Here is a 7,147-nt window from a genome sequence, read left to right as displayed (position 1 = left end):
ACAATTCTCACCTGGAAAAATTATTATGGCCGAGGTCGACAAATGTTGATTTTCAAATGCCATCTTTCTTTTGACGTGTCTTGGTTGGCTTTCCAGTATAAGGGAGCGCTTTTCTTTCTCCTACGTTTATTTATTTATATCCTCATGGACTATGGTTGTCTCCTTTACTCAGTGGGTTATAACACATTAAACTATTCTTTATTTTGATTTGCAAATGTCCCATATTTGATCAGTAGGACATCTCTAATCTCCTGTGTCCTTGGACACATCTTCATCTCTCTTTGAACAGTTCCTTGTTTTCTGGCACCACAAGGTGCTGCAGGCCCATCTTATACTTTCCCTGCCGCAGCCCTGTAACCAGCCGTTTTCCCAAGGAGCCCTGTCTCTTTTTACTAGAGAATGGCATTTAGTAACCTAGATTTGGGCACTAGGTGTTATAGCTATATTTTAAGAGTTTGCTTTCTTGTTTGAAAAAAAAAAAAAGCTGAAGCCACGTTACTGACAATCAGATGCTCTTTGTTGGAAGTGTTGGGAAATAGGCAATATCTGCCTGTAAAAGTTGTTGGGCGTTGGTGTCTTCTGAAAGCAAGTTGTACCTTGGGATGTGGTACCACAGAGATTCAGGGGAAGGAGCAGAAGTAGAGGTGACTAGCAATGAGGGTGGGCTGGAACAGTTGAAAGGATAATAACAGCTTATAATTTACATCTAGTGAGCACTTACTGTGTGCCAGACAGTGTGCTGGGAGCTTCACAAACATTTTCTCTGATCCCTACAATAATTCTAGGAGGTGAAGTAAGGTTGACTTACTGGCTAGTAATAACAGCCAGGATAAGAACCCAGAGAGGGGCCGGGCACGGTGGCTCACGCCTGTAATCCCAGCACTTTGGGAGGCCGAGGCGTGTGGATCACGAGGTCAGGAGTTCGAGACCAACCTGACTAACATGGTGAAACCCCATCTCCACTAAAAATACAAAAATTAGCCGGGCGTGGTGGCTTGCGCCTGTAATCCCAGCTACTCAGGAGGCTGAGGCAGGAGAATCACTTGAACCCGGGAGCTGGAGGTTGCAGTTGAGCCTCTGAGATCGCACCACTGTACTCCAGCCTGGGTGACAGAGCGACACTCCGTCTCAACAACAACAACAACAACAACAACAACAACAAAAAGAACCCAGAGCGGGACGAAAATGGTGGGAGAAGCCATTGAAGAGGGAAAATGGCATATCTCTGGATTTTGGATAAATCACTCCAGTGTAATAGGTTAGGAATTTGAAGACTGAGGCTCTAGTCCCAGCTCTGCCACCCACTAATTGTGAGATCAGGGGTAGCCCCATAGCCTCTTTGAACTTTAGTTCTCTTGCCTGGCTACCTCACAGAGTTGTTAAGAGAATCAAATTACATAGTAACTCCAAAAGCAGATTTGTAAATCATGAAGTGCTACATAAATGGAGGTGGTTACTATTTATTTATTTATTTTGTTTTTTAGAGACAGGGTCTCACTCTGTCACCCAGGCTGGAGTGCAGTAGTGTGATCACAGCTCACTGCAGCCTTGAATTCCTAGGCTCAAGCGATCCTCCACCTTCACCTCCCAAGTAGCTGGGACTACAGGTGCATGCCACCATGCGGAGATTTTTTTTTTTTTTTGGTAGGGACAGGATCTTGCTTTGTTGCCCAGGCTGGTCTCAAACTCCTGGGCTCAAGCCATCCTCCTGCCTCAGCCTCCCAAAGTACTGGGATTATAAGCATGCGCCACCTCACCCAGCTGGAAGTGGTTATGATCTACTTAGCCTTATGAGCCTAGGGGTTTCCTCTTCCATCAGAGACCATAATTCTCTTGAAAATGTAATTGATCGCCAGGCGCAGTGGCTCATGCCTGTAATCCCAGCACTTTGGGAGGCTGAGGCGGGCAGATCATTTGAGGTCAGGAGTTCGAGACCAGCCTGGCCAACATGGTGAAACTCCGTCTCTACTACAAATACAAAAATTAGCTGGGCGTAATTGCGGGTGCCTGTAGTCCCAGCTACTTGGGAGGCTGAGGCAGGAGAATCGCTTGAACCCGGAAGGCAGAGGATGCAGTGAGCCGAGATCGCACCACTACACTCCACCTTGGGTGACAGAGTGAGACTCTGTCTCAAAAAAGAAAAAAAAAGAAAGAAAGGAAAAGAAAATATAATTGATCTATGTTACAGGAGAACCCCAGTGATCTGTGTCCCTCCTTTACCTCATGTGCCAGTGAATTTCAAGGACACTCCTTTGGCAAATATTGAGTTAGCTAATGCTACCAAACCTCCCGTCACTTATACTTCTTAGTAACTGTGGCAGGTAACCTCTAAGATGACCCCCAATGATCCAGACTGTTGATATTCACCCCTTTATTATTGTATTTTTTGTTTTTTTGTTTTGTTTTCTGTTTTTGAGACGAAGTTTCCCTGTTGTTGCTCAGGCTGGAGCGCAATGGCGCGATCTTGGCTCACTGCGACCTCTGCCTCCAGGGTTCAGGCGATTCTCCTGCCTCAGCCTCCTGAGTAGCTGGGATTACGGGCGCCCGCCACCACGCCCAGCTACTATTTGTATATTTAGTAGAGACAGGGTTTCACCATGTTGACCAGGCTGGTCTTGAACTTCTGACCTCAGGTGATCCGCCCACCTCAGCCTCCCAAAGTGCTGGGATTACAGGCGTGAGCCACCATGCCCAGCTCACCCCTTTGTTTAATCCCCTCCCCTTGAGTGTGGGCTGACCTAGGTACTTGCTTCAAACTGATGGAATTAGGCTACTAGCCTAATCACTAAGTGAAATCCTATCACCTTTGACACATTCCATCAGTTTGAAGCAAGTACCTAGGTCAGCCCACACTCAAGGGGAGGGGATTAAACAAAGGGGTGAGACTGGCGCAGTGGCTCACGCCTGTAATCCCAGCACTTTGGGAGGCCGAGGCGGGTGGATCACCTCAGGTCAGGAGAGCGAGACCATCCTGGCCAACATGGTGAAACCCCGTCTCTACTAAAAATACAAAAATCAGCTGGGCGTAGTGGTGGGCACCTGTAGTCCCAGCTACTCGGGAGGCTGAGGCAGGAGAATGGCATGAACCCGGGAGGTGGAGCTTGCAGTGAGCCAAGATCGCGCCACTGCACTCCAGCCTGGGCGACAGAGCAAGACTCCTTCTCAAAAAAAAAAAAAAAAACAAAAACTGTGACGTCTGACCGGGTGTGGTGGCTCACACCTGTAATCCCAACACTTTGGGAGGCTGAGGCAGGATGATCGCTTGAGCACAGGAGTTTGAAACCAGGCTGGGCAACATAGTGAGCTCTTATCTCTACAACAACAACAAAAAAAAAAAAAAAAAAAAACAAGAAGAAGAAGAAGAAGAAAAGAAAAGAAAATTAGCAAGCCATGGTGGCATACACCTATAGTCCTAGCTACCCAAGAGATTGAGGTGGGAGAATCACTTGCACCCAGGAGGTCAAGCCTGCAGTGAGCTGTGATCACGCCACTGCACTATAGCCTGGGCAACAGAACAAGGCCCTGTCTCAAAAAACAAAACAACAACAACAACAAAAAAAAACTATAAAACTATGCCTTCTAGCTTGCTAGACTATGATTATCTCTTTTGTTGGCTTTGACAAAGCAAGCTGCCATGTTGGGGAGGTCCATGTGGCAAGGAACTGAAGAGCAGCATGCAGCCAGAAACTGAGGCTGTCAGTCTAACAGTCTTTGACGAATTGAAAATCCGCCAATAACCAGGTGATCTTGGAAGTGGCTCCTTCCTCTGTCAAGCCTTCAGATGAGACTCCAGCCCTGGATGACACCTTGATTACAGTCTTGTGAGGAACCCTGAAGCAGAGGACCCAGTTAAGCTATGTGTAGATTCCTAACCTACAGAAACTATTAGATGAAGAAATGTTGTGGCTTTCTTTTTTTCTTTGTTTCTTTTTTTTGAGATGGGGTTACACTCTTGTTGCCCAGGCTGGAGTGCAGTGGTGTGATCTCGGCTCGCTACAACCTCCACCTCCAGGGTTCAAGCGATTCTCCTGCTTCAGCCTCCCAAGTAGCTGGGATTACAGGCATGCACCACCACGCTGGCTAATTCTTTTTTGTATTTAGTAGAGATGGGGTTTCATCATGTTAGTCAGGCTGGTCTCAAACTCCTGACCTCAGGTGAGTCACCCATGTTGGCCTCTCAAAGTGCTGGGATTACAGGTGTGTGCCACTGCGCCTGGCTGAAATGTTGTTTTAAGCCACAAAATTTGTGGCCATTTGATACTCAGCAATAGATAACTAATACAGTAACCATCTTTTATATAAGCTCCTCTTATCATCTGTTTGCTCCTGTATTTCTTTTTATTTTTTGAGACAGGGTCTTGCTGTGTCACCCAGCCTGGAGCGCAGTGGCACTATCATAGCTCACTGCAGCCTCAAACTCCAGGGCTCAAGAGATCCTCCCACTTCAAACTCCTGAGTAGCTGGGACTACAAGCATGCACCAACACAACTGGCTAATTTTTAATTTATTATTATTATTATTTTTTTGTAGTGACCAGGTCTCATTATGTTGCTCAGGCTGGTCTGGAACTCCTGGACTCAAGCAGTCCTCCCATCCCAGCCTCCCAGAGTGCTGGGATTGCAGGTGTGAGCCCCTGCGCCTGGCCTTGCCTGTATTTATTGCAACTCTGCATTTTCCCTCCCTTGAGCCAATCTTGAACTGCTTTGCTTCCTTCAAAACCTTTCTACCGTACCTTCTGGAAACCTCATTCTATAGTTAAGAAGCTCCCCTTGACCGGGCGCGGTGGCTTACGCCTGTAATCCCAGCACTTTGGGAGGCCGAGGTGGGCGGATCACGAGGTCAGGAGTTCAAGACCAGCCTGACCAATATGGTGAAACCCCGTCTCTATTAAAAATACAAAGATTAGCTGGGTGTGGTGGCACGCACCTGTAATCCCAACTACTTAGGAGGCTGAGGCAGGAGAATTGCTTGAACCTGGGAGGCGGAGGTTGCAGTGAGCTGAGATTGCACCACTGCACTCCAGCCTGGGTGACAGAGCTAGATCCCGTCTCAAAAAAAAAAAAAAGAAGCTCCCCTATAGGATATAATATATTTGAGGTTTTTGTGTTTTGTGGGTTGTTGGGTTGTTGTTTTTTTGGTGTGGGTTTTTTTTTTTTTTTTGAGATGGAATCTCCCTCTGTTGCCCAGGCTGGAGTGCAGTGGCGTGATCTCGGCTCACTGCAACCTCTGCCTCCCAGTTTAAGCGATTCTATGGCCTCAGCTTCCCAAATAGCTGGGATTACAGGTGGCCCCCACCACGCCTGGCTAATTTTTGTATTTTCAGTAGAGACAGGGTTTCGCCATGTTGACCAGGCTGGTCTCAAACTCCTGACCTCAGGTGATCCACCCGCCTCGGCCTCCCGAAGTGCTGGGATTACAGGCATGAGCCACTGCCCCCGGCCAGGTTTTGTGTTTTTTAGAATGGGATCTCAGTCTGTCACCCAGGCTGGAGTGCAGCAGTGTGATCATTTCTCACTGCAGTCTCCAACTTTGGGGCTCAAGTAATCCTTCCACCTCAGCCTCTGGAGTAGCTGGGACTGCAGGTGTGAGCCACCGCACCTGGCTGGATATAACATATTTGAATAAAAAGGGAGACATACCTGGTTCCTGGATGGGCAAACTCATTTATTTAAAATGTTAATACTCTCCAAATTAATTTATAAATTTAATGCAACCCAAATAATTTTTAGTTGATATTACATTTCTAAACTGTATCCCTTTAGAAGAGTAAACATCTAGAAATAATCAAGAAAATTCTGAAAATGAGTAATGCGTACCAACTATTCTTAGCACTTATTGAAAGACATTGTGAGGCTATAGGAATTAAACAGTGATACCAGTTCAAAACTGACAACTAGATCAGTGGAACACAATAGAAAGTTCAGAAAAAAACATTGCCTATGGACAATTTAGTAATTGACAGATATTTTAATTCATTGGTGAAAAGATAGATTGTATAACAAATGGTATTGGGATAACTGACTTGTGATTTTGGTGAAAATGAAATTGGATCTCTATCTAATTCCTTACACCAAAATAAATTCCGGGTGTACGAAATAAATAAATAAATAAGGCCGGGCACCCGGCCTAATTTTTGTATTTTCTGTAGAGACAGGGTTTTGCCATGTTGCCCAGGCTAGTCTCAAACTTCTGGCCTCCCAAAGTGCTGGGATTACATGCGTGACCCACCACGCTCAACCCTGCTCCCCCTTCTGGGAATCAGTCTTGCCTCTTGTCCCTGGGGGCGGGCAGCTTAGTCTGCTCAGGTGCCCAGGCCATATAGCCTGGGGTGTCAGAGGAACTGGTACTTCAGGTAGGACAGATATGTGTCCCAGCCCAATGTCAGGCCATTGATATAGGTGACTCGGAACTGGGAGGAGGGGGATGCACAAAGGGAAAGTTCGCCAGCGTGCAGCCGGCCACATGCACCAGTCAGCCTTGTAGAATTCCCAGAACTTGTCCTGCAGCTCCTGGCAGCTCTCTCCCAGCGTCTGGCCTTCCAGGCAGCCAAGGCCCAAGACGTGTCATATGCTCAGCATGGGAGAGGCTACCAGCTGATCCATCCATGAGGACCTTCCTGAGGGCATTTGGGAGGCCACAGAGGCCAGACACAGGGAGTAGGCAGTCCAGCCAGAGGTACCAGTAGTGCGGGAAAGGATCCACGCTGCCACCCACTGCAAGCATGCTCACTGAGTGCCACCTGTGGAACATCTGGTCAGGCTGGGTGTAGACCTCCCAGGACTGTCACACACCGTCCCGGGCTACCATAAGCACACCACAGCCCAGTGTGTTGATGACCAGCAGCACACAGCCCTGGAACAGGGACTGCCCCATAGTCCACAGGCCATGCAGCCAGTGCCAGTAACATTTGGCCCTGTTGTTACTCAGTTGTTGTCTGAGTAACATTTGGCACTGTTGAGCTCTCCCCTCCATTTGGAAGATTTGCCCTTGGTTTCTGTGACACCGCACTCTCCTGGCTTTACTCTTTACTGTTTGGCCACTACTTCTCAGTCCCTTTTGCGGGCCCCTCTTCCTCTGCCCTTTCCTTAGAATCTGGTGTTCCATAAGGCTATGTCCCAGCCTTTCTCTCATTTTTGTGGAAATAAAT

At 47.5% G+C, this 7,147-nt stretch overlaps 1 pseudogene; it reads right to left on the bottom strand.

The window, feature by feature from the left end:
- Positions 1-6,233: 6,233 nt before the first annotated feature.
- On the bottom strand, positions 6,234-6,945 carry LOC100456587 (mpv17-like protein 2; annotated as a pseudogene).
- Positions 6,946-7,147: the final 202 nt, after the last annotated feature.

The sequence above is a fragment of the Pongo abelii genome, chromosome X (genome assembly GCF_028885655.2).
Source record: "Pongo abelii isolate AG06213 chromosome X, NHGRI_mPonAbe1-v2.0_pri, whole genome shotgun sequence".
Classification (NCBI taxonomy): Eukaryota; Metazoa; Chordata; class Mammalia; order Primates; family Hominidae; genus Pongo; species Pongo abelii.
The sequence above is the reverse complement of the archived record's forward strand: the minus strand, read 5'-3'. Positions and strand labels throughout refer to the sequence as shown.